This window comes from Monodelphis domestica, chromosome 1, assembly GCF_027887165.1.
Source record: "Monodelphis domestica isolate mMonDom1 chromosome 1, mMonDom1.pri, whole genome shotgun sequence".
Lineage (NCBI taxonomy): Eukaryota > Metazoa > Chordata > Mammalia > Didelphimorphia > Didelphidae > Monodelphis > Monodelphis domestica.
In genome coordinates, this window is record NC_077227.1 from 583,571,000 (window position 1) to 583,598,113 (window position 27,114).

Here is a 27,114-nt window from a genome sequence, read left to right on the forward strand (position 1 = left end):
CAAAGGTTTGCAAACTATTAAGAAGCTATGTTTAAACCTGACCTTAGATATTTTGTAGCTGTGTGGCCCTTGGCAAGTCACTTAACCTGAATTGCCTAGTCTTTAGTGCTTTTCTGCCTTAGAACAATACATGGTATTAATTATAAGATAGAAGGTACAGGTTTAAAAATAATAAAGCGTTACACATTATGAATATTGCTTTCATTAGTATAATCAAATCGTTGAATATGGTGCATGTCAACAGTTATTTATAGAGTGTTTATTATGTTATTATAAACAAAGCTAAGGACTGAGAGAAGGGCAAAAACACCCTTCCTGTGCCCATGGGCTTCATTGTTTTTTTTATTTCTAAAGATTTTTTTTTACCTATTACATGTACTAACACATTTCCACATATGTTTTCCAAAGTTATATGTTCCAAATTGTCTCCTTCCCTTCCTCTTCTCCCCCTCCCAGAGCTGACAAGCAATTTGATTTGGGTTATACCTATATTATCATGCAAAACTTGTTTCCATATTATTCATTTTTGCAACAGAAAAATCATATAGAACCAAAACCTCAAAACAAAAACCCAAATAAACTGAAGTGAAAAATCAAATGCTTTGATCTGACTCCCAACAGTTATTTCTCTGGAAGTGGATAGCATTCTTTGCCCTAAACCCTTAGAATTGTTCTGGATCATTGCATTGCTGTTAGTAGTGTAAGGGTAATTTTAGGGTTGTGACCTAATCTAAATTAATTTGGTCACCAGGGAATATCCCAAATAAAATACCCAAGTCAGTTTGGAAATTTTATGATGGTTTAATGAATATAGAGGGAAGGAATTAATTAAGGAAAGAGAAAGGGAAATGGTATAGGATTTCTCCTGCCTGGCCTGTGCCAGGGGGAGTTCAAAGACCTCTGCCACAAAGTCTTTGAAGAAGATTAAAGGCTTTCCTAAGAGGATAGTGTTTGGAAGGTAAAGGAGAAAAGAATCAGCCTAAATTCTGAGAGAGCTCAGAGAAGATGCCTCACCTGAACTAGGTTACTAAGCCTTCCCCAGTAGTGTATTAAGGACTTTCACCGCCAAACCCGAACAATAGCTGCCGCCGCACCAAGATGCCAAGATGCTGCCACCAGAGCCACCTCTCTGTGAAAAGAGGATGAGAGAAGCAACACAAAATATATAAACCATTTTTATATCACTTTCCTACATCTCACATATACCAATGGTAGCTTAAGCTTGACTTAGGACAGCCCAGGGGTCTGTCAGTTGTTTCTGATTTGTCATTTGCTAGCATATGTCTGTCATAGGCCATCCTTTTCAATATTTAATCCTTAAGTAGGGATGTAGACATTCCTCTTTTGTTAGACTAAGCAGGGTGGAGTAAATCTAAAAATTCACAATCCCCCCTGATGATGATTAGGAGACTAGTCTCCCCAATTGATCACTAAACATAATCATCCTGCACCTCCACATTTTCTAACTGCAGGTGCATACATAATTTCACCTTCTAAGAGGCAACTACAATAGTTAGATAGAAGAGGGAAATAGAAGAGAGAAAGACACCAAAACCAGTGTTTGCTGGGAACATTGAGAAAAACTAATTAGGAAACAATCCTCGTTTGGCATAAGAGTATACATTCAAATAAATGTTCAATCAAACTTCACTTCAATCAACCACACCCAAAGTTTGTTCTGAATCTTCTTGATGTAGTGTAGATTTTTCTGGCATCTTTCTTCAACAGTTCATTCTCTGGATTTAGGAGTTAGCAAGCTTCTTTCCTTGATGTTCTTTCTCAAACAAAAATTTTTAAATCTTTAATTTTTATTAAAATACAACCCCCCCTGAAGTGGGTGTTAAAAAACATCTAGTTCAGCTCAGGATGTCTGGTTGAGTTATGGGGTTGTATGAGTAAATTATCAAAAGAAGAGAAAAAAAACCCCAAAATATAAAAAAAAATGGAAGAAAGTTAAACTTTTAGTAGAAAGAAAAAAATTCAAAATCAGAATCAAAAGATCAAAATCTGTGTACATAAAATGTTGAATAACCAATAATAAATTCATAATAGGCCCTTGTATTAGGGTTTAATAAATTTCTAACAGGCCCTTGTATTAGGGTCCAATTAAAGTAATTTCTAATCCCACAAGTTTTTAGGACAGAATGCAGTAATATTTCGCTTACCCATTTGTAGCCAAGACTACAGGAAATTGCCATAATATAATAAAAAAAGAGAACTAGAATTTTATTTTGATAGGGAAGTGTCATTCCCTGGTATGATTTTTTGTCATTCTCAGGGATATGGGGAGCCAGGATGATAGCCAAACTTTGGTACTTGTCTGATTATTTCACAAAGAGTGTAGATATAAGGAAGTCCTACGACTTAACATATGCCAAGTGTTGCAACCTTGAGTTTCACACTAGGTTCAAGTCCTTTTGTAATGACTTAGAAGTGCATCAATCTGTGCTCCTTGTTTTTTTTAATCCCATTTCCTAGAATCAGACACAAACATTAATCACAGTCCCATAACATTTTATCAATAAATGGCAGGTTCCCACAGTTTAAAGCTTTTGGGTATGCATTGATATTATAGCAAGTATATATACATATATATATACATATATATGCATATATATGTGTGTATGTATATGTATATGTACATATATTTAAACATTACTGAAGAGAAAAATAATATTAATTGTATGTATCTTTAGTACAAGAACTGAGAAAAAAGGAAATCAAATATTCTAATCAAAATAAAAAAGAAAAGCAATAATAAAAATGAGGGGTAAAAGAAAAAAATCAAGAATTCAATGTTTTCTCAAAAAACAGCGTCTACTTGTCAATGGTTTATTATCTTCAATGCATGTGATGGGATACAGTCAATCAGTCTCAACCGAAGATGCTCTCCCCACATGTGAGCAATGAATCCAAGAGCCCTTCTCTCTAATCTTTATTGATGTTGGAGTAGTTAACAATATTTGGAATGGCCCTTCCCAGGAAGGCTGAGTAGCTCCAGTATGCTGGAAATTTTTAATATACACCTTGTCTCCTAGGTTCAGGTCATGAAGTGAAAAGTCTAGTGGTCCAGCTTGTACTGCAGCTCTGGATTCATGGAGTTCACGCAGTCTGTGCTGTAATTCCTGTATATAGGAAGCAATAGTAGTATCTCCCCCTAATACTGATGTATATGCAGGGGAGAAAGGCTTAGCCTGTATAGGTGGATGTCCAAAAAGCATCTCAAATGGTGAGATGTGTAGGTCTCCTCTAGGCCTGCTTCTAAGATAAAATAGGGCCAGAGGGAAAATTTCAGGCCATTTTAAATGGGTCTCAGTGCATAATTTTCCAATTATAGTTTTAAGTTCTCTCTTCATTCTTTCAACTTGGCCTGAGCTCCTGGGATGTTTTAGCACATGAAATTTGGGAGTTATCCCCAAGCAAGAATATATTTGATTTAGGACATAAGCAGTAAAATGACTTCCTCTATCTGAATCAATACATGCTGGCAGGCACCTTAGCAAAAAAAGCTGCTGTGGCTCTGGCTGCAGGAAATGCTTCTAGCCATCTGGTCACTTGATTGACTATTACTAGACAAAATTTATAATGTCCAGCCTTTGACATTGTTATGAAATCTATCTGTAGGTGCTCAAAAGATGTGTAAGCCAGAGGACACCCATCAAAGGCTTTGCCATAAAATACATGTTGGTTATATACTTGACAAGTAGAGCAGGCTGTACACACTTTAGAGGCTATAGTGGTTATACCAGGGGCTATCCATACTCTCTTAACAGAGTCCATGATGACCTAGGTGCCAAGGTGATCATTTTTATGAATAGATTGTCAAATTTGGTGATAGAAACTTCTAGGGAGCAGGGGTTTTCCTTCAGATGACATCCATACTCCATTAATGTTTTACTTTGAATTTTTGCTTCCATTTTTCCACTTCCTTTTCATTATAGGAAAGTGATAAATTTAATACAGTTGTTGTTAATGTTAAAATTAATTCAGGCCCTTCTATGGCTGCTAGCTTTGCAGTGGCATCTGCTCAATCATTTCCTATAGAGACAGGATCAGTGCCACCTGTATGGGCAGAGCAATGAACTATAGCTAGGGCTTCAGGCAGCTAGAGAGCAGAAAGAACTTCATTAATAATTTCTGCATTAGCTATAGATTTTCTAGCTGAGGTTAAAAATCCTCTCTGGAGACATATCATCCAGACTGAGTGACAAATGCCAAAAGCATATCTAGAATCCATTTAAATTGCTGCCTTTTTATCCTTGGCAATTATACAGCTATGTTTCAGAGCTATGAGTTCTGCCCCTTTAGTGCTAATATTAGAGGGCAGTGAAGCTGACCACTCAGTGGCAAATTCTGTGACTACAGCAGCAACAGTGTAGCATATGCCATCCCTCATAAAAGAGGAACCATCAGTAAATAAGACCAGATCTGGATTTTCTAAGGGAGTGTCCAAGAGATCATCTCGAGGCTTTTCTGCCATGGACACTAGTGTTTTACAACTGTGTAATGGTTCTCTTGAAGTTGGTAAATCTTGAAGCAAGGTGGCAGGGTTAAAATTTGTACAGCATTTCAAGGTGATGTTTTCACTGTTTAACAAAGTTATTTCATACCTTGTATTTTGCTGATCTGAGAATGCCTGTGTTTTATCCCTTAACAACAATGCTTCTACCTCATATGGGAACATAATTGTTAATGGGTATCCCAATACTAGATCAACAGTTTTTGTCACTAGTAAGGCATAGTAGCTACTCCTCTAAGACATGGTTGTGCTCCTGATGCTACTGGGTCCAGTTGGGCAGAATAAAAAGCAATTGGATGCTGAGAAGGTCCCAAAGTCTGAGTTAAAACACCTGAAGCTACTCCTCTTTGCTCATGTGCATACAAAGTAAATGGCTTGTTGTAATCTGGGATGCTTAGAGCAAGGGCAGACAGGATAGCTTGTTTTAGATCTGATAGAGCTGACAGGGAGTTATTTTAAAGGATTCCTCAAGTACTTCCAATGATAAGAAACCATCTGGGGAGCAAGTTATTGTGGCTCTGAGTTTGCATAGAAGGTCCCTCCCCAGCAAATTTAAAGGGGAGTCAGGCATCAAAAGGAAATAATGTACTTCTAGGTGTCCTATAGATACCATTATAGGTGGAAAGCTTTTTAACTCTTTGGGGTATCCCTGACACTCCCATTATATTCTCTGAAACAATGGAATAGCAATGTAAATCAGGTGAACTCTTTAATACAGACCTGGAAACTCCAGTGTCCAAAAGACAATCTTAATAGGTGTTACCCATATTTAAGGTAACATGGGGCTCATCAGTATAGGGGGGAAAGTGGATAGGGACAACGGGTAGTAGGACATCAGGGTCTGGAAAATCAAAGGTTATATCCTCTGATTCCTGTGCCCTAGCCCCCCACCCCCAGGACACCACAGTATTTGGGAAGTTCCTTGGGCACCCCCTGAAGGGCACCCCCCTGAGGGGCATTAGTACCCCCAAGTATTTTTTGGATGAGCACCCCTTAAGTTATATTGTTGTGGAGTCATTTGGTTTGAGTTATCATTTTCCCAATATTTATTCCTATAGTTGTCATTCCTAAAGTTGTGGTTTCCATTATCATCATTATAGTTATTTCTATAATTATAATTTCTTTAGTTGTTATTAAACTGCATATTCCTTTTGATTGTCTTGAATAAAGTTCTACACTCATCATTCTGTGGCCCTTCTCACTGAATTGGCAGGTAATGGATCAATAATTAGATTCTTGGGGGGGGGGGCAAGTGTCGTTGGTTGAGTATCATGCCCTTTTTCCATTTTAGTAATTCTATCTGTTAAATATGTAAATCATTTCTCAGTTTTCTCCATGAAATCATTAGTCTCCCTTCCTCCTTTTCTTTGTTTCCCTTTGAAACAAATAGCCATTTTCCACAATTCTTCAAGGTCCATCTGTGGCCATCTTGGGCAGTGTGTTCTAAAATAATCCCTAATCACTTTGCAAGAGTTATTGACAACATGCCTTCTAATTGGTCTTATGCAATTTTCTTTAGAAATTTAGAAATTTTCTAAAGTTATTGACCTCAAAACTCAATTATTCTGTCCATGAATCTGGAGGATGTCTCTTCCTCATTTTGCTTAAGTCTTTCAAATTATGTCCACTTATCTGTACTGTCTGCACACACTCTCATGACTGTGATGATGGCCTCCCTACAATGATATAGTTGTAAATAATCCTCAGAGTTGTTATCGTCCCATTCAGGATCTTGAGATGGCCAGTGTGCTGCATTGTGCCCCCGAGATTTATTGACATGAGAAAATTTTTTTCCTTACATTCAGTTTAAAAAGCCTATAGCAAGTTTTCAACCTCTTTGTAAGATGGATTATACTGAAAAAAATGTCTGTCATCTTTTTTGTTACCAGAAAGGGATCTTGTTCATATGTGGGAACATTTTGTGTGAATTTGTTTATTTCTTGGGGAGTAAATGGTATATTGTGCCTTAGAGTCACCACATCCCCATTTTTTCCTATTTCAGGTACTTCACTTAGAGGAAAAAGGCTTGTAGTTGAATTTGGTACCTGTGGGTCATTTTGACTAGATTTCCTTGGGGCTGGAATTGGTTTTGGGGTAGGAGAAGGAACAGGAGAAACTGAGATTTCAGAAGTTTGGGTTTCAGGAGAAGGGTCTTGGTGATTAAGTTCAGTCAAGATTTGCAGACCATGAGAGAACCAGTCTATTAGCTGAGCTATAGGAGAAGTGCTTTCTATCTTCATTTCAGGGGAAGGAATTTCCTCCTTTATAGGTTCAAAAACAGGTTTGTCAGGTTCAGACATGTCTTTGGTGGGGTCAATATTTGCCAATTGATCCTGTAAGAAGCATTTTAAATTATCCAATTGGTTTTGCATGTTTTCCTGTATTTTAGCTTCAAATTTTTGCATGTTTCCCAGTATTTTAGCTTCAGATTTTTTTATTTTTTCCTGTATTTTAGCTTCAGATTTTTTCAAGTTAGCATTTCTCACAGTATTTAGGAGTATAAAAATAAAATTACATCATAATATAAGAAATTAGAGGTATTCTGAAATCTTTGATGTCCCTAATTCTCCAATCACCATACAAATGTCATTGAATGTAGTATTCATTTATATGTATTAGGTATTTTTCTAGCAGTATTCACAGGGATTTTTTTTTTACTCCTCATCTAATTTTAAAACTAGAGACACATGGGGAGCAGGACAAGGCCAAAACTTCCTCCAGGTTTTTCTCACTGCTAATTAAGCATAATCTAGGCAGTATTGTCAGTGAGGGTTGCCTAATTGAGTTGTTTGTTCCCTAAGAGAAAGGGGATTCATATGTAAACAGCTTCCCCAGTCCTGCCTCTTTTAGGTTTTTTAAAAAAAGGCAGTGTTCAATTCAAATTAAGGGAAAAAAAAGAGAAAAAAATTTTCATACTCACCTGATCTCACAGCTGTGTTTCAAACTGCTGAGTAGATGTTTAAAAAGCTGACTTGAGGAAGTAATAAAGAGAGAAAGGAAAGAGGTTTCACAGAAATTTGAGGGTCCTGGTCATCCTTTCGTTGTTGCCAGACTGTAAGGGTAATTTTAGGGTTGTGACCTGATCTAAATTATTTTGGTCACCAGGGAATATCCCAAATAAAATATCCAAGTCAGTTTGGAAATTTTATGGTGGTTTAATTAACATAGAGGGAAATAAGGAAAAGAGAAAGGGAAATGGTATAGGATTTCTACCGCCTGGCCTGTGTCAGGGGGAGTTCAAAGACCTCTGCCATGAGGTCTTTGAAGAATATTAGAGGTTTTCCTAAGAGGATAATGTTTGGAAGGTAAAGGAGAAAAGAATCAGCCTAAACTCTGAGAGAGCTCAGAGAAGATGCCTCACCTGAATCAGGTTACTAAACTTCTCCCAGTATTGTATCAAGGAAACTCACCGCCAAATCTGGACAATAGCTGCCGCCATGCCAGGATGCCAAGATGCTCAGCACGCTGACTCCAGAGCTACCTGTCAATGAAAAGAGGCCAAGAGAGGAAGAGACGCAAAATATACAGACCTTTTTAAATCACTTTCCTGCATCTCACATGTACCAATGGTAGCTTAAGCTTGACTTAGGACAGCCCAGGGGTCTGCCAGTTGTTTCTGATTTGTCATTTGCTAGCATATGTCTGTCATAGGCCATCCTTTTCAATACTTAATCCTTAAGTAGGGATGTAGACATTCCTCTTTTGTTAAACTAAGCACGATGGAGTAAATCTAACATTCAGAGTAGTAAAGTCTATCACATTTTATCTTTCCACAATATTGCTGTTAATGTGTATAATGATTTCCTGGTTCTGATTATTTTATTTGCATCAGTTCATGTAGGTCTTTCCAGCTCTTTCTGAAATCATCCTCTTCATTATTTCTTAGAGCACAATGGTATTCTATCACCATACCACAATTTGTTCAGCTATTCCCCAGTTGATGGACATCTCCTCAATTTGCAATTCTTTACCACCACAAAAATTGCTGCTATAAATATTTTTGTACAAGTAAGCTTTTTCTTCCTTTAAAAATTTTTCTTTGGGATATTAACCTAGTGGTGTCAGTACTAGATCAAAGGGTAAGCATTTTTTAAATAGCCTTTTGGACATGATTCCAAATTACCCTCTGGCAATGTGGCTAAATCAGTTCACAACTCTACCAACAATGCACTAGTGTACCAATTTTGCCACTTTCCTTCCAACATTTAGCACTTTCTTTTATTGTAATATTGACCAATGTAATAGATGTGAGGTGGTGTCTCAGAGAGTGGTTTTAATTTGCATTTCTTTAATAAAGTAGGATTTAGAACATTTTTTCATATGATTATTGATAGCTTTTATTCATCTGAAAACTGCTTATTCATATCCTTTGACCTTTTGTCAATTGGGACATGACTTGTATTTTTATGAATTTGAATAATGAGATCTTTATCAGAGAAATTTGTTATGAATTTTTTTCCAGTTTGATGTTTCCCTTCTAATCTAGGTTACATTAATTTCATTTGTACAAAAACTTTATAAATTGATATAATCAAACGTATTCATTTTGCATCTTGTAATGTTCTCTGCCTCTTGTCTTGTCATAAATTCTTCCCTTCTCTATAGAACTGACTGGTAATCTATTCTTTGGTCCCCTAATTTACTTATAATATCACCTTCATGTTTAAATTATATACTCATTTTGACCTTATCTTAGTATAGGGTGTGAGACTTTGGTGTATACCTAATTTTTGCCATACTCTTATAGATTTCTCAGAAATTTTTGTCAAATAGTGAGTTCTAATTCCAAAAGCTGGGTTCTTTGGGTTTATTGAAACTTGGATTGCTAAAATCATTTATCCTTGGCCTTTGTCATTTGTGGCTTCCACAAAACTCCCTCAAAATTCCTATTTAATTTCTTATGCTGACCCACAATATAGTGTTACACAAGTGAAAATTAATGTATCTATAGTTATTAATTTTATAAAGTTTATTAATAGAAAAGGTATATTAGCATAGTTTAAAATCTCTTTTTTTCTCCATGTCCTCTGACCACATTTTCCCTATTCTCCATTAATCTTTCACTCCCTCACCTTTCTCTCCAGCCCTGTGTTCTTCCAAGAAGACCCCCACAAGACCTGTCCCCTCTCTTATATTGATGTACAGCACATAACAGATACAAACTCTGGCATTTAGAGAATGTGGATAGACAGGTTGGCCCTCCAGGAGGTGGGAATGAATGAAATTCCCTGACACCATCTTCCCCCCCCCTCTCCCCCCATGATCCTTTGGGAGACCAGTCTCCTCAATGGATCATTTAAATATAACTATCTTATACCTCTAAATACCTTCTAGTTAAAAGTACATACAATATTGCATTTTTCTAAGAGGAAGTTATAGTTAGAGATCAGAGGGAAATACGAGAAGAAAAGTACAAAAAACTGATTAATAGACACACAGACACAATGCCAATTAGAGGCAGTCCCCTTTGGCATTAGAGTTTACATTCAGAATAAGTATATTTAACCCCCTTTAATTCAATTCATTATATCCCAAAGTTCATTATGGAGCTTTTGATGCAGTGTGTGTCTTCTTCAGATATCTTTACAGCACCTTCTCCAAAAGAATCCACTTTCTTGATTTGGGATGTTGGCAAGTTTCTTTTCCTGAAATTTCTCCAAAAACTTTTAAATCTTGGATTTTAGGAGAATTACACAATCTCCCCTGAGGAGGGTGTTGACCAATACCAGTATGACCCTGGGATACATGACTGAGTTATGAGGTATATGAAACAATTGTTAAGAGAAAAACAATCCCCCCAAATCCCAAATAAAAACATTTAAATTCTGTATAAAACATTAAGAAGTACAAAATCAATAAAAAATAAAAATCTTATGTGTATAAAATTCTGAGAAAAAATAAGCCTGTAACAGGTCCTTGAATCGGTAGCAAGGTCCAATTAAAGTGACTTATGTCCCATAAGCCTGTAGGTCAATAGCAGCAATACAGCACTTAGCCAATTTACCTCCAGGACTACAGAAAATTGCCAAACTATAAGAGAGAAGGGACTAGGTTTCAGCAGCAAATGGGAGAAATCATTCCTTAGTCTGATTGTACTTTCACTGTCAGGGATAGGGGGAGCCAGGATGATAGCCAAACTGAGGTACTTGACAGAATATTGCACAAGGATTGTGGTATGAGGAGTCCTACATCTTAACATATGTCAAATATCTCAACCTCGATTCTCACACTAAGTCCAAGTCCTTTCATATTGGCATAGAAGTTCAAGAATCTTCCCTGGATTGGTTTTGGTCTGTTTTTACCTTATGCTACTTGGCACTGTATATTGGCTCTTTTGTTTCCTTCTCCTGGGATCAGACACAATCATTAATCACAGTCCCATAACATTTATTAATAAATGGCAGGTTTCCATAGTCTAAAGCTTTCAGGTATGCACTAAGGCTAATAGATACTGTAAACTTTATTCTTCAAGTTAAAAAACGCATTAATACTGATTTCAAGTACTTTAAGTATTAACAAGGTTAGGAAAAAAGAAAGAGAAAATAAAATATCCTATTTCAATATAAAGAAAAAATAATAAATCATAATTTCATAATTCACAGTCTATGTGACAATGTGTTAGTCAAGCAGAGGCACAACACAAAAGGTGCTCGCTCAAAAATGAGATTTATATGCCTCTTAAGTTGGCCAGAATCCACAGTATGAGTGTACATATTTTTTTTTCACCAGGTAAAAGCCTTTCAAAAAACAGTAATACAACAACTAATACAGATTCTAAGAAGAACCAAAATCCCCAAAATAAGAGCCCATTAATGACAAAAGCAAACAAACCCACTATCATTAGTATTCACATGACTTGCTGTGTGACATTTAAAAACCCTTTGAAATCATGAATATTTGTCACAAGCTCTACAGATTTAGCTAATTTTTCAACCTTGGATGAGATATTTTTAACAAAGTCTATTACTGCCATCATTCCAAAATTTGGCAGGAGAGAAACCCAGAAAAAACCTCTTTACTGTTGATGAAAATCTTTTTGGTCCAAAATTGTCACCAAGAATGTAGATTATTTTGGTGGAAGGGCAGAATAAGCTGAAGAGTTACAAATATAATAAACCCATTTTGAACTAGGTTTCACAGGAAAAACCATTCCCACCTCCCAAATGAGATTATAACACATCACAGGGTAACTAAGCCACTTGGGCAACTCCCCATCTCTTGGTATGAGACTAACAATGTAACAGAATCTTCTCCAAGATGTCCCAACCATTTTTACATGAAGCCAAGGATTAAAAGTGAAAATCACTTCAGATGTGTCACCCATATCATTTTCAATAAATGCAGAGATGAGAAACTACAACAGTGCTATTGCACTTAACTTCAGCTACAAACAGAACTTTACCTCTTGTTACAAACAACTCATAGGCAAGCAAATGATCAGTCAGAGGTAGGGATGCTCCCAAATATCTGAATACCATGTCTGAATGCCTGTTAAAATCAATTGAGATTGTTAGACAATTTAATTTTCCAAAACTTTCATACAAGTTGAAGCCAGTTTGATGGAGTTCATCAATCATCTCTGTGTGAAAAATAACAAAAGCAAAAAAGGAACAAAATGCTATTTGTGAGCTTTTACACTGATATATTCTAAAGTGTAGTCATAGGGGAGGTACAAATAATGAAAAACAGTGTTACAGAACATTTCAATTTTGATAACTTATGAAGCAGTTAAAAATAAGTTACATATATCTTGTATTTAGAATTGAGTTACAAAGACTTCTTCATTCTGGGGAGGGGAACAAAATGAAACAGTTAACATCCATAAGGCAATGGAATCTGAAAAGGCTTAAAATTCACCTCCACTCTCTGTGAGGTCCCTTCCCCTCTCAAGTACCATCAATCATCTAAATTTCTTTGTCTACACCTCTAGGGTCCCCCATACTGTGGGGAGTTCCTGCACTGAGTACAGGTATTTTGGTATGAGTCTTGATTTGCTCATTGGAATAACTATCAATATCACTATTCTTGAAACTTATATTCCTACTTTCCCAATTCCTCTTCTTACAATTTATAATTACATGACTCACTTTTCCACAAAAATAGCATTAGTGGTTGTTTTGTGGATTCTTATAAGGGAGATATGACCTCTCCCTACTTTACCTTTCCAACTGTTTCAGTCAATTCTTTTATTTCCTTCCTCAATGTCTCCACTGAAGTAGCATTCTCTTTATCCTTCTCACCCTGTTTAGCATTTAATTCCTTTATTTCCTTCCTTGAAAGTTTCTATGAAATCAGTGTTCTCCTTTTCCTTATATCCCTCAAAAGCATAAACTGCCATCTTCTTCAGTTCTTTGAGGTTCATAGTAGGCCATCTTGGGCAACTAGTCATAAAAGTATTCTTAACTACTTTACAAATGTTTTTCATACATTGTATTCTGATTTGTCTAATATCCCTTTCCCTATCAAGATCCAATTCTATATACCTTCCTCTTAGCTTAATAAGCCTATCCATGAACTGAGAAAGGTTTTCATTGTCTTCTTGCTTAAGATTTTCAAATTTAGTCCATGTACCAGGCCTATCAGAAAGAAGCTCTCATAGCTTTTAGTAATACATTTCTAGCCTGGCATAGTTGTAAGTAATCTTGCTCCAAATTAGGGTTCCATTTAGGATTTTCAGTTGGCCAACTAGGTGTTCCTTCTCCCTGGGCCTGATTAACAAGAGAAAGAATCTTACTTCTTTCCCTTTCTGTTAGCAAGGCTTGGAACAAATCTTCCACATAAAGCCATGTGGGATTATATGTGCAAAAAGTGCTTCCTACCTTATTTATCAGCAATATAGGCTCTGTTTCAAAGGAGGGTAATTTTTCCTTTGAATTTTGCAATGTCCTGTGGAGAAAAAGGTGTATTATATCTAATGACTAAATCTCCACATCTATTATAAGTTGGAATATCCTTTAGAGGGAAAGGGCCTTTATTTGAATCATCAGTGGTAACTGCTGCTTGGCCTGTTTTATAGATTTCAATGGAGTGGGGGTTGTAGTAAAGCTAATAGGGGAAGGGGGAGGGGTGGGTGAATGGAAAGAGAGGGGCTTGTCAGGGTCTGGGGAGGCAGGGTGAAAAGATTGGGGACAGGGATGGGGTGTTGTAGAGAGGAATAGAGTTGAGGCTACATGGAGAGGAGGGGGTGGGGTTAGGGAGGACAGGACTAGGATGGGTGAGGTCTAGAGGAGGAGTCATAGTAGATTGAGTGAGATTGGTCAAGAGAAGGAGGATAGGGAAAAGGATTGCCAAGAGAATAAGGTAAGTAGGGATGGTATAGGTGGGATAGGGGAGATGGACAGGTACTGGGTAGTGAGAAGGAGGATATGAGTAGTGGGTTGGTAAAGGAGGGTAGAGAGATAGATTGGGAGGAAAGGGGATGGGAGGGGTGGGGGATGAGTGAGGTCTGACAGGAATAGGAGCTGAAGGGTTCAAGTCCTGGTTTTGTTAAGTATGAGGAGAAACCTCTTCACAGACTGGGTGAGGTGATCGTGTGTTTCTTTCTAGATCTAATCAAGGGTTCAGGAGGAGGAATTGAAGGAATTAAACAAGAATGGTCTGGTTACAAACAAAGATTGGTTTCCTTACTGGAGGGAATGGTTGATTTAACAATGTGATAAAGAGTCAGTATTTATAATCTTTGGAATATTTATTTTTAATGGCTAACTTCAAATCTTTTAAGATCTTGAAGTCAAAAGAGCCATATTTTGGCCATGTAAAAGATTTTTTCATCCAAGCCTTACAAAAATTTTTAGCTTTCTTTTTTGTAATCCAATTCTCCTTAGGTAGATTAGGATCACCCCAAGAATTAAAAAGTTTATGCAGGGGCGAATCTTGAGGAATATTTACTGATTTCCCTTGATTTGTTTTTTTTTATTTTTTTTATTTGATTTCCCATAGTGTCTAATCTGTCTGTCTTAATCTGGCTATTTAAGCTAGTTTGAATATTGCTAAATGGTCAGTTTGAACAATGAAAAGTTACTAAAACATAAAAAAATGGAAAGTAGGTTTAAAAAATATAAGCTAAGATGAGGAACTAAATAATTGTTGCACAGCAATAGTATCAATAATGAATGTGTATTTATTATAATTATTATTGTTATTAATAATTAAAATATGTGTTTATTATAATTGTTATTAATAATAATGGAAAATAATAAACATCAAGTATCGATTATCAATAATTGCAATTATTAATAATTAATAATAGTTGGTAGTGACTAATAATAGTTATGAGAATTAATAATTATTACTGATAGTATTATTAATACTATTGTGTTCTAAAAGAATTCCTTAACATTACATTTAATTAATTCAATTTCATTTTGGCCTTGTTCAATTTTAGAAATGTGGTTTTAATGCAATATTATTAATTTGTAACTCTTAATAATCCTTTTCTTTAAATGCAATCAATTTAATACCATTTTTCTAGATTACTAGCAGTTTTAATTCTAGACAGTAAGTGGCACTTTAGCTGTGTGTAGAGTGGAACACACTTGCAGTTAGGCTGTATCTAAAAGCAGCTAGAGAGATGTTAAGCCCCAGAAGAAATGTGCAAGGGAGAAGGGAAAAGAATCTCAAAAAAAACGCACTTCCTTTTAGCTCAGTCCTAAGGGATGTTTTAGATGAGGGAAGGTAGAGAGAAGGGCCTAGTCCTTCCCCTCCCCCAGAGGCAAGGGGACCCCTGTGGGAAAAAGGTCTCATTGATCAGATCCAATCCAGGGTGGCTGACATGAAACGAGAAACTGCCATTTCTTTGTTGCAGCCAAGGTGTGTTTTGCATATGAAGGGAGGCAAGCAAACTGAAACCCTTCTTCTAAATAAAATCCTATGCTGTACTCAAAAACACGAAACTGTCTTAGAAGAAAATTAAAGGTCCTAAAAAACCAATGTGGTTGCCAAGCTGTTACAAGTGAAAATTAATAATCTACCCAGTTGTTAATTTTATAAAATTTATTAATAAAAATGTAGATCAGCATAGTTTAAAATCTCTTTTTTACTCTATGTCCTCTGACCACATTTTTCCTATTCTCCATTAATTTTTCTCTCCCTCACCTGTCTTTCCAGCCCTATGTCTGTCCAAGAAGACCCCCACAAGACCTGTCCTCTCTCTTATATTGACGTACAGCATGTAAGGGACGCAAACTCTGGCATTTAGAGAATATGGACAGACAGGTTGGCCCTCCAGGAGGGGGGGAGTGAATGAACTTCCCTGACACAATAGCAAAAGTAGAATAGAGAAAATTACAACATAAAAGAGATACCTCTAATTTTTATTGCTTTATTTTCAGCAAAGAATACCCTTCATATTTCTGCTTTTCTGTATTTGTTAGGTTTTAAATGAAATATGAAAAACTTGATTAATTCAGATCCTTAAAATCTTTTTTATGTATCTTTTTGTGATTTTTAAAAACAGTTTGAAAGAAGTACATTGAGATTTTCATGTATTCTGGATTTATTGATGGTTCCAGGAAATTGATTAACTTTCTATTATGATTTTATATACCATGTCATTTTATGCATGTATATTTAGTATTACTATTAATTCACTGGAGCATTTAATCACAATGCAGTTTCCCTGCTTTTCTCTTATAGTCATTTTTGTTTTTATTTTTGACTTATCTGATACCATGATTTCTACCTTTGCTCTTCTGATTTCATACAAAACATAATAAATTCTGGGCCAGTTCCTTTTATTTAACTATGTGAATCTGTTACAAGAAAATTTCATAAAAAATATACGGTTGGATTCTGGTTTCTATCTCATTTTATTTATCTTTTCTCATTTTTTTAAAGTAAGTTCATCCCATTCTCTCCTCATATATTCTTTCTCTCTTTGTCCCCTGACTGGCTCTTTGCAAATTTGAAAGTACCAAGAGGGAAATTAAGTGTTAAGCATGCCTAAGCAGTGTTTCCATTAAACTGTTTTTTTCCCTCCTGAGTCAGAACCCAATCTCAAAATTTTTTGCCCTTTATTCCTTTCCCTTTCGGTCTCTCTTTTGTGAATCTTAAAATTCCTCAGACCCTGCTTCATAAGATTTGGTTAAGACCATTCCCCATTTTAAACAATGAAGGAACTTAGATCAGGAATGTGAGACCTCTACTCCACCCGTACTTAAGCCTGCTTTAGGGGAAGAAACTCCTTGCTGAACAATAAAAAATACTTAAACCCATACTTATAGTAAGGCAAAAGTTCTTAAGCTGTGCCTATTTTTAGATCTAATACAAAAGGGTACTAAGTACCTATAAAGGTCAGGTAACTTGTGAACTTGCAAAAGGCAAAGAGGTGAGAACTTACTCAGGTGTGAATTACTCAAAAGTTCAGCCTCCTTAGGTATGAATTAAGAATGGTCTGTCCTTTGGAAAATGTCTACTGTGATTGGTAGATGTGAGAACTTAGGGGAGGTGACATAGGAGAAAATTCCCTTTAAAAGGGGATGAGAAACTGAGAGCGAGGACTCTCGCTGAAACTCCCTCTGAGGAGACTCTCGGGACAGTCAGCTGGGAAAAGCTGAATTGGAGGAGGCAGCTGGTGTCTCTCTGAACACTAGAATCCATGATTGGACAAATCTTGTGGTGAGTGGATAAAGGACTGACTGATCTCTCTCTTAGGGCTTGGGCCTGGGCTGGCCTGGGCTGACCTATCTTTTTCTCATTATTTCCTTTTTCTCTCTCTCTCCCTTTCTTTAATTCCTCATTTGTATTAATTAAAATCTCTATAAAACCCAGTTGATTTGGGTATATTTAATAATTGGGAATTTTTCCCTAGCAACCACCTTATATTTGATTTAAAAAAAAGACATTGTCTTGAAACCAAATTTTCTGCGGTCGCAATTTAAGCCATCCACTCTTTTATCTGCCACAGTTTGTCTTCCCCTATTTTAATTACTACACTTTACAACTCATTCCAAAGTGGGATATTATTTTCCTTATGTTGAATCCTTCCATTTTTCTGCCCATTTCTTCCTTTTTATTTACTTTTTCAATTACATGTAGAAACAATTTATGACAAGTGTTTTCTGACATTTTATGATTCAGATTTTCTCTCTTCCTCCCTACCTACCACCCAAGATGGTAAATAGTATGGGTCATGAAATACATAGAGGAAGAAATTAAAACTATCTAGTCATATGGAAAAATACTCCAAATCACTATTGATCAGAGAAATGCAAATTAAAACAACTCTGAGATACCACCTCACGCATATCAGAATGGCTAATATGACCAAAAGAGAAAATGGTAAATTTTGGAGGAGGTTTGGGAAATTAGGACACTAATATATTGTCATTTTAAGTATATTGGCTTGGCTTTTCCATGAGCAATTAATGTTTTTCCAGTTGTTTAGGTCTGACTTTATGTGAAAAGTATTTTGTAATTATGTTCATATAGTTGTTGGGTTTATTTTGGTTTTCTGCCTAATTTGTAAAGATTTTCTCCATTTTCTTTTCTTCTTTGATCCCTATTGAGTTTGACTTTTTTCTATGTCAAATTCTTTATAGTAGTGTTTGTTTAATTATCCCTCATTTAGTTGAGAAGGAAGTAAAGTTCATGTGACTTCTGCTTCTTCTATCTTCCATTTTCTACACTTTTTTCATAAATTATATAAAATACTTCCTTCATACTTCCCTATTTTATTCCCTTTTCTCCTTCTCCTTGTTCTCTTTTTTTACTTAGGTCATTAGAATAGAACAATATCATACCTGGGCTCTTGTTTTGTCTTTTATTTAACTGGTTGTATGCCCCTTGAAGATTTTAGGTTTCTGAGAGGACATTGGTTTGTTTTTGCCTATTATATTATAAACTTCTATAATTCCTTTTAATTCCTTTAATGTATTTACCTTTTTAGGTTTCTCTTGACTTTCCTATTTGCATCTTAGGGATTCTTTTTACCTCTGGCATTTTCGTTAGAAATCCTTGAAAAATCTCTTTTTTATTAAAGGTCCCTATTCCATAATAGGATTATACTGAAGTATATGTAATAATAATATAAAATAATAATAATGCATGATGGTAAGGATATGGTTTGCCCCCTCTGGACTGCTCTCATTGCTTCCCATAAATATTGGTGTGTTTTTTCATCATTATCATTTTCTTTTATATAGTTATTATTTCTATGATTTGTTCTTTGACTGTTCTAATATTCAAGAGGTTAATGTTAAGTTTCCATTTGTGTCTCTCTATAACTTTTTTGTGATCGCTGAACTAATTTATAATTGCATTAAAATCTATAAAGGATATATTGACTATTTCTTCTTCTTTACACTTGTTTGATGTATCTCCTTACCATTGTACATGGTTTTTGTTAAAGTTCCATGTGATGGAGAGAAGTATGCATATTCCTTTACTTTCACATTTAGAAGATGCCATAAGTCATTTAACTCTAGTTTCTCCAGAACTGTGTTCAGTTCCGGATTTCTACTTTTGTTTATTTATTTTTCTGTTAGACTTATCCAAAACTGGTATAAAGGTATTGCAATTTCCCAGCACTATTGCCTTAGTGTATATATAATTTTTGAAGCTCAGAAAATGTTTGCATTATGCATTTAGCTATTTGGAACCTTTAAGTTTCTTATTGAGGTTGGTTTTCTGACTAGAGCACTCTGATCTTCAGGTTGGCAGATGCTTGAATACCCAAGGGCACTCCATATTCACTGTTCTTTCTACTGTGCCATATATATGCTGAACTATGTTATAGAAATATAGTATGCCATAGAAATCTCAACACTTCTTTTCAAAATTTTTCTGTTCTTACATTTTAATACTTAAATGCTTTTGGAATAATCTGGCTTAATTTAATGTAAAGGCCAAGCTTTTTATAATAGCTTTTTGGGAATAGTTCCAAACTGTATCACAGAATAGTTAGTCTAGTTAATAAGGGCTAAACATTTTTAAAAGACCTTTCATAAATGTGCATTAATAAAACCGGGTTAAATCACTTAATTTTTAACTACTTGTATAACCTACCAGGACAATGACATTTAACTTTTAAAAAACACTCAAAATGGAAATAGGCATCCAGAATCTAGACACAAATTATTTGAGTCTATACTTTATGTGGAGCTAATTTAAAAGTAGAGGGAAAAAACACTCCCCATTTCCTGAATGCCTTGACACAAAGCTGAAAGCACACTACTTTATGCATAGGGGTATCATAGATCAAAACTTTAAGCCATTCCTTTCAGAATAGGTAACACTCCATATCTCTGCTGCCATCATTGTGAGGGGAGCACCAAGGTACCCTCCTTAAGAGTTGTCCTCAAATTATCCAACAGCTCTTTATTGTTTTCTTAAAAGTATTGATGATATAGAGGTATTGGTTCTTGACCCCAAGCCATATTTTCCAATAAATTTTTAAAAATCCTTTCCAATGCAAACAGTAAGTAATTTCAGGAGGAGTGGAGCACAAATAAATGGCTGTGAGATATGGGGGTTATTAGACTTTATGTAGTAACTGATCCTTGAAAGATAATAGGAACTCTAAAAGCAGAAGTAAAGAATACTATATTATAATAATAATTATAATAATACTATACTATTCATAGGATATTATTTGTTTGAAAATTTAGAATTAGGAAGAGGAAAGCTGAGTTTGGTGAACATAAAATAGGTTAGTTCAGTTAGAACATAAAATATGTGATGAGATAAAGGTATAAAAATAAATTGGAGTCAAGTTGTTTAGAGCTTTAAGAATTAACCCCCAAATTTTTATTTTATGTTGGAGCTACTGAAGATTCATGAGTGAGAGTGTGATATAATCAGACCTATGACTTAGGAATGTTAATTTTTAGTTGTTTGGAATATGGATTAGAGAGGGAGAGACTGGCAGTGAAACTGATTAGAATGTGACTTTATTAGTTCAGGGCTAGAATTGGAGTTGTGGCTGGGTGAATAGAAAGAAAAAAAATCGGAGGAGGGATGGAATTTTGGAAATCTTAAATTTCAGCTAGGTGGCACAATGGATAGAGTTCTAGGCCTAGAGTCAGGATGGAATTATCTTCCTGAGTTTAAAATTACCTAAGATGGTTACTAGCTGTGTGTGACATTGGGCAAGATACTTCACTCTGCATCAGTTTCCTCATCTATAAAATGAGCTAGAAAAGAAAATGTAAAATTATTCCAGTATCTTTGCAAGGAAAACCTCAAATGCAGTCATGAAGGTAACAACAAAAACAGGATATTTAGCTGAAGATTTACAGTAAACATCCACTGATGTGGAACTTGAGGCAAGGAAAGAGATGGGACTCTATTTGTAGTCTAGATTCATCCACATAGAGATGAGAAATGAGCCCATTAGAACTAGTCAGATCAATATAGTAAAGAGAGAAAAGAAAAGAATGCTTAGAGGTAAGACATGGATGAGAGTACAGTAAAGGAGATTGAGGTGGAATTACCTAATCATTGTATGGGAATAGAACTTAGAAGTCTCAGTTTTATCAAGGTTATGCTGTTTGAACTGATCACAGTGATTTTGTCATAGAGAAAAGGCTGGTGGAGAAAAAGAGATTTGTGTGTCTCCGTGGCATTCAGCTTAGGAATGGAGGTTGTTCATAACTTTTATTCAGGGATCATAGCCTTAAATCGAGGGTCCTATCTCAGATTTAGACTGAGATTGCCATTTCAAAATGAGGCCTTTTTTTCTCTGAGCTATAGTTGTTTGTTGGCTTGCTATAGCTTCAATTGAGATTTTAAAAGTCCTTTTGCCTTATATGACAAATATCATCTATCACAGCTCAGAATTACTTCTCATAACCTGATTTGTTTTGTAGAAATGTCCACTTTTTTTAAATGTTCAATTCTTTGTTGAAATGTTCAGCTCTTTGTTCCATATGCCAAGCAAATATTAACTTCTCCCTTATTATAAATCAAATTTGTTTAATTTTATAAGATTTAAATAAATGTCTAATACTCTCAAGTACTAATTTTTGTAAAGTTTATTAATAATCACTTGAAGTAGAAGGCATAAAAAGGAAATAGAAGTATAAAAACCTAGTTATCTAACAAAAATAAGACCATGTGAGTTGAGTAACTTCTCCTGCCTGCTCACCTCATACCACCTCCACCAAACATGATTACAGGGAAGAAAGAAGGGGATGGGGGAGCTATGCAAAATTTATATCCTCTCTACAGTAGCACATAACATGAGAAGGAACATGGGATGCTGGGAATTGTAGTTCTAGGGTTCAAATTTTAATTACCCAATTTCGAAGTGCCCATGCTACTAAATCATTTCATTCTTCTGTTTCTGTTATGGGGTATTATGCTGGTATCTTTTCCTTCCTAATCAAATCCGAAATATTTGATGTAAAGTCTTTTGAGGTGTGAGTTAAGTGTGGGTTGATTCTGGTGCACCATCTTCCAGCGAAATAAGGGTAAGGTGAGACTGTGGAATGGGTAAAAATTTGTCTGAGTACCAAGGGTTAGCTGTATGACAAATGGGGGTTGTTTCAGGAGAACAATCTTCTATAAAACATAAGCCTTTATATAATTATAGGTTGCATTTCTCAAAGTAGCTGAACAATAATATGTTGGATATGGCCCCCTGGAATAGTTGGGCTGGGAATAACATGAAGGGTGAGGCAACCATTTATTAACAGGAACTGTTCTTTTGGCTTGTCCCCAAGTCATGAGTTCTGTGGCTCAGGTCCTCAGGGTGATCATTTGTGTTCTCCATACTCTGTTGCTCTGGTTCAGTATAAGTCCAAGCTTATTCATTTCCTGTGTAAATAAAAGCAGAAACTTTGACCCCCATGTTATGATTCTGTAAAAGATTGATGGGTTTGGGTAGGATGATGTTTCTTGTTCCTTTCAACTATAGTGTTGATATTAATATAGTGTGGCATTCCACCTTTTTTTTTGTTTTTTAAATGTGTGTTCTAATGGTTAAACTAAAATGGATAGTCTAGCTGGAATTTTTAGAGAGAGGGCCATGAGTGTGCCATGGATTCGGGTGATGATTTTGGCTCTTTCAGACTACTTCCTGTTGAGAAAAGGGTGGCGTAGATGATTCTCTCATGGTCCAATCTCTATCTACTCACAGGGATTGGGATTGGTGATGTGAAAAGGACTTAATTTGGAAATGTAATCCAATTTTATTGTTTAACTTGAATAAGCTTTTTGTTCTGCAGAGCTAGTGACTATTCATATAAATCAAAAGTTACTGTTAATGGAAAATATGTAAAGGTTTTTGCTTTTCTAGATAATGATTACTAACTTTCTAATATTTTTCCAGTTCTTTCCGAGTTTTAGCACTCACTGAACATGCTTACTATTTGGCAATTTTTTCCCAATTCATGCATTTCCTCTTGTTTTTATTGCGTTAGAAAAAGGGTTAATAATTTTGGCACCTTGATTAATGACGGCTCTGACTCCCATTGGTTTCTATACTGAGAGGGGAGGAAAATGCTTAGTTGGTTTAATAAACTTTTTTGCTCTTGAGTGATTACAGAGCTTTAAGGTTTAAGATTTTTTAAATTGCGAGTCTCAGGATGTTACAGTTTGGTAACAATCAATATAAAACAATTTTGTTAAAAATCCAGCAATTCTAATATTTCCAATCTGTAGTACAGGTTCCATTTTAACTTTAATTCCAATCATCTTTCTCTTAAAATGTTTAAATTAACATGAATCTTTTAAATATTATATCTTCTTCTAGAAGTTGGTACTACATTCTTATCCATTTATACACTTTATAGAATATCCCTTAAAGTAGCCAGCATCTACAAAGACAAATTAGGCTGGAACAAATTCACACTTGACTGATGACAGAACTTCCTAAGCAGATCTGAGATTTTGTTTTCAGGTAGTGGCTGAAAGCTGTTAGACAGTTTTTTCTAGATTATTTTCCAAAATTTCATACTACATATATATCAATCTTAAGTTATAAGTATTATCCAATCGTGGGATCAAATTATCCCTTTTCCATCTTTTTCATTTCTACTTTCCTTTCCCTGTGGTCAGCAAGGAACAGAAGGGTAAAATGTTTGACAGATTTGTTTATTTGACTCTTGCTTTAATAGGAGAAAAGAGTAAGATTTCTTTTTTACTTAATTAAGGTTTAGAAAATTAAAAAATGTTATAATGCTGTTTTCTGAATTTTCTAAACAGTCTTTGGTTGTCTCCTCCACCCTTCCAAAAGAGGTGAAAGAGAGAACCAAAGATACAGAAGGACCTCTTTTTTCTGAGGCTTATTTTTCACAAAATTTAGCCCCCAAGTGCACCCAGACAACATATAACATAGATTCATAGTTACAAGACAAACATAAAACACAAGTCTAATCAGATTATTCTGAAGTCATTTCTGGTTTGTGTCAGACTCTAGCCATGAATGCATCTGTCATAAAACTTCCATAATCCAGGTATTTAAATAGTGGGATGGTTTTCAAACCATATCTTGCAAAGTCTTAATTTGCTGGAATAAAGAGTCATCCATATGAGAAGTAATCAAAGCTGTCTCTATGCATTTAAGGTATGGTATAGAGATGAAGAGGTTCTGAGGGAAATAAAGCGAAAGCTAACATGACTGAAAAATAATTTTGTTGTGACCCTATGAGGGTACTCCTATTTTTCTACTAAAGGATCCACCTGTGAAGGCCACATGGGCAGTGGATAGGAGCTTATCAATAATAATACTGGGTTCTCTTTCTTCCCTGGCTTATTAACTTTGCTACTACTTAGCAATATGGAGTAATGGACAAAAATAGAAGGAGGCAAAGGACCACAGAATAGGAAAAGAGGTGGAGACTAAATCAGGGCCTGAGGTAGCCTGGGGCAAATCTCCAATAGTTCCTTTTTTTCTTTTGGTTGGGGGAAGGTCATCTGAGGGGCTACAGCCTCCATTGTGTAGTGGGGCTGGATGTGCTTCGGCAAGCAGTGGTCTGGTGGTGCCCAGGGTGTTCTCAGAGTGTGTGTCTGTAGCCTCAGATATCTCGTCCTCCAGGTGTTGACTTGGGGGACGGGATGTTCTTGGCTGGGGGCACAGGTTCTGAGGACATTCCAGGTGCTGCTGGGTCACTGTCTGCTGAGAGACATCTAGTTTCCCAACCCTTCCAGGACAATATCTTTGTCACTGGGAGACACATTCTGTGAGAACATTCCAAATACTACAGGCCAGATCTCTGCTGAATCAGATTTTGTCTCAGAACACTTGGAGGACAAAATATTTGTGGTAGGAGACACACTCTCTGAGAATATTCTAGGTACCACAGCTTTGCTCTCTGGGGAAATGTGGATGGGGACTTTCTAGCAGAGGGTCTTTGAATCTTCCACTTTGGAGTTTCATCATGAGATAATTAATTCCCATCTTTCTCTTCTTTTCTCTTTTCTCACTATGTTCCTCTTATCCCTTAATTTTTTTTAGATCATCCCATAATATTCATCTTACCTGCACCCTATGCTTTTGTTCACTGCCCTGATAGTGATAAAGTATCCTAAGTACGTATCTCAAGTATCATAGATATCTTAATGATCACCTTCATGTATTTATGGGACCAGTTCAAATCCATTGATTCTCATGAGTTCCTTAAGTATTTTCTTTTCTCATAGATAAATGTTCTAGTGTGGAAAGTTAATCCATACCCTTTCTTGGCCCCTAAAATAGTTTTTATTTTTAAATTTTAAAGCCCGGTTTGATCTTAGGATTGAAGCTTGAACTGCATTTCCCTGTATTTGATAAAACCTGGCAGCTTTGAAACAAGTTCTTTGTCTCAATCTGTAAACAAGGATTCCCTTAGGTAATGATAGTCAGCTTATCCATTATACTGGGAAACACATGTACTATACAAGCATTTCAAATGCTGTGTCGTTACTTCTGGTGTCTGAAAATCCTGCTTCTTTATCCTGATTGAGGTCTGAGTTGTCCATCAAAGAGGTTTAGGAAGGGTACATCACAAAGAGAAAAATTTGTGGAGGGGACAGGAAGTTGGCCCTTTTTTCTGGAACTACAATCTTAGGTGGCTCATGCTAGAAACTCAGGCTGGCTGGGTGACTTCACTCTCTCACATACCCATTTTGCCAGTCCTACTTTTTGCTATTTAATAAATTATTATGAAGTTAAGACATGGTCTTGAGAGAATTTTAATTGTAACATTAGTTATCTCTTTCCTATTTAGTAATGTACTTAGTTGAATCTTTTTGAGTCCCTTGAGTTTATTCTTTCTATGTTTACCTTTATATGTTTCTTTTGAGTATAGAACTTGATTGTTGAATATTCTTTTCAGCTCTGGTCTTTTCTTCAGAAATGCTTGGAAGTCCTCTATTTCATTAAATATCTATTTTCCCCTAGGGAGTATTATACTTAGTTTCACTGGGGAGTTGTATCTTGGTTGTAGTTTTAGATACTTTGACTAATGGAATGTCATATTCTACACCTTCTAAAGAAGCTCCAAGGTCCTGTGTATTCCTGACTGTGGCTCCATGATATTAAAATTTTTTCTTTTTATAATTATGCTCAACTTTGCTGGGTATGTTATCCTTAATTGTAAACCTGGCTCTTTTGCTCTTCAAAATAATGTATCCTATGCCCGTCATTCTTTCTTGTGGCTTGTAGTATTTTCTTCTTAACCTGGGAGTTACACAACTTAGCAATGATATTTCTGTGCATTTTCATCTTGGAATCTCTAATTTCTCTTCAATTTGTATCCCTTTTTAAAATCTCTCCCTTAATTTCTTTAACTGGGGATTTAAAATATGTTCTTTTTCTAGTCTTTTTTAGTTGCATTCCCAATTCATTGCTATGATCATTCTCTATTTTATTAATGTAAGCAGTTAAGAGATATAAATTTGCCCTTAAGTACTAGTTTTGCTGTATCTCAAATTTTTTGATATGTTCTCTATTATAATTTTCTTTAATGAAATCATTGATTGATTCTATCATTTGTTCTTTTACCAACTCATTCTTTTGTATAAGATTATTTAGTTTTCAATTTTTCTTCAGCCTTTCTTTGGGTGTAGCATTATAAAATGACATATATGTTATGGGTCAGACCATTAGTGGAACTAGGGAGGTTGAGTTAATTCCCTACACTCCCACAACACCAACAAGTGTTGTTCTAAGCCAAGAATTTGTAGAGCTGACCTGAGGCCATTTGACTTAACTATGCTCCCATGTGGATTGATCTGGAATGCATGTATGGGTCATCTGGGCAAAAAGAATACAAAAACCAGTTTTAGGATTTGACAGAAATGTTTTGAGATGCCAAGAAACTCCCTCAAATGGACTGTATTTTGCTTATGCAAGTGGAGTTTGGTCAGGTTAGATGGGATGCTACCAAGTAAAATATGAAATTTCTAAAGGAGAAATTATTTTGCTATTTGCTTATCCCTGCTTTTATCCATCTGCCCATCTTTAGAAACCACCTGTTTCTCTGATAGGACACACTTTTCATAATTCACTTAAACATTAACTAATTCATTTGATTATATTGTATATTGTAGGCTATATACTTTATTTTCTTCTTTATATAAAAATCTTAGTTGTTTGCACAAAAAAAAAGTCATTATAAAGGAGCTGTTTCTACTGAGGAACCACAGCTTCCTAAATAATAGGAAAGATTATGTCC

General features: G+C 35.6%; 1 protein-coding gene across 6 annotated transcripts in view; it reads left to right on the forward strand.

The window, feature by feature from the left end:
• LOC100032987 (disintegrin and metalloproteinase domain-containing protein 18) overlaps window positions 1-27,114 on the forward strand; it is a 192,919-nt gene that overhangs the window by 160,414 nt on the left and 5,391 nt on the right. The gene's annotated exons all lie outside the window — the stretch shown is intronic.